The sequence below is a fragment of the Bidens hawaiensis genome, unplaced genomic scaffold, assembly GCF_021521415.1.
Source record: "Bidens hawaiensis isolate Kalapana, Puna unplaced genomic scaffold, B.hawaiensis_p1.1 tig00002132_1, whole genome shotgun sequence".
Lineage (NCBI taxonomy): Eukaryota > Viridiplantae > Streptophyta > Magnoliopsida > Asterales > Asteraceae > Bidens > Bidens hawaiensis.
In genome coordinates this window covers 1,337,151-1,338,615 of record NW_027491114.1, presented here as the reverse complement: position 1 = coordinate 1,338,615, position 1,465 = coordinate 1,337,151, and positions in this window count along the sequence as shown.

Here is a 1,465-nt window from a genome sequence, read left to right as displayed (position 1 = left end):
TTCATATCGAAGATTAGATCTGTAAAGTAATAAATCGTATCGATTAGGTTGTGGTTCCTCACCTCTCTAATAGGTAAAAACGACCAAACTACAAGGAGGAGCGTATGATCATATTTATTGAGATTGAGGATAAGGCCAACCAACAAAAGCAATAAGCATTTAGAAAATAATCATATGAAACATATAACACACAATCGGACAATTAATATACGTAACACAAAACTAGAGTTTGCGGTTTGAGGATCCAAGTCTTAAAATCATTTTTGATTAAGTATGCAAGCTACCCCCAAAATATAAAAGCGAAACAGGGATGAAATTACTCACTTGGATCAAGTGACGTTTGTTGAAGAAAAACTTAGTATAAAATCTTCAAGAAAGTGAACCCGGCTGTTTAACATGCGCGTCCAATATTGAAAGAACTTGAGTTAATGTTGAGTCTTGAAGATGGAATATAAATGGTATAAAAGGTCATAAAAACAAGGCTTGTGTTTTCGGGAGTTTAAGTTATATTTTACAAAAATTTGGTTAAATAAAGTAAGGATAAGATAAAATGGGTTTGAGGAAATGGATAATGCATATGTCTGATGGATAAAACAGTAATCTTTGATACTTTATTTAAAACGATTTTTGAATTAAATAAATTATAACCAAGAACAAAAACATGTTTGGAGGGTTCTAGAATAATTATGGGTTGAGTCTTTGTTGGTTTAAATGGTTAAAACACGAGTTCGTTCTATAAACGATTGAAAACAAACCACAAAACAAAATCTGATGTTGCAGCTACCTAGTGATGTCGCTTGGCCAACAAAGGGGTACATGGTCGCTTGACGCCACGAGAAGTATTTTCCAGAAAGCTAATTATTTTGACAATTTTGGCCCATGGACTTGTTAAAAACCAATTTTTAGCATAAGTTAAGCGAGTTAAGGACCGGTAAGGGTAATATAACAACGAGACAAGTATGAAACAAGATCATAACATAAAATCCATCATTTTTGTTAATATCCAAATATCCAAAAACCAATTGGGTTGGGTTTACAATACAAAAGCAAATACAAAGCAAGCCGAAAACGACGAATGTCACACTTAACCTTGTCAAACACTTAACCAAACACTAATATGTTAATCAACTTTATTTAATCAAGTCATATTCTAACAAAGACCATTTTCATTTTATAGAATTAGTACTGCAAAAGACATTACAATGTCTCAATGACCATACAACAAAGTGATCTTAGCTAGACAACTTCAATATTTAGTGGTAACATACATAAAGGAAAAAAACAACCAAAACAAAAGTTAATGCAAACTTCATTCTTGTGGTCTTCAATTCCATTTTAGCATATGTTTAACATCATGGAGGATCCACCCAAACAACAAAGCCACAACTCCTTGGTTGCAATTAACATAAATTATGTGGAAAAAACCCAATTTCAAAATAAACTGAGTTGTATAATCTTGTACAAA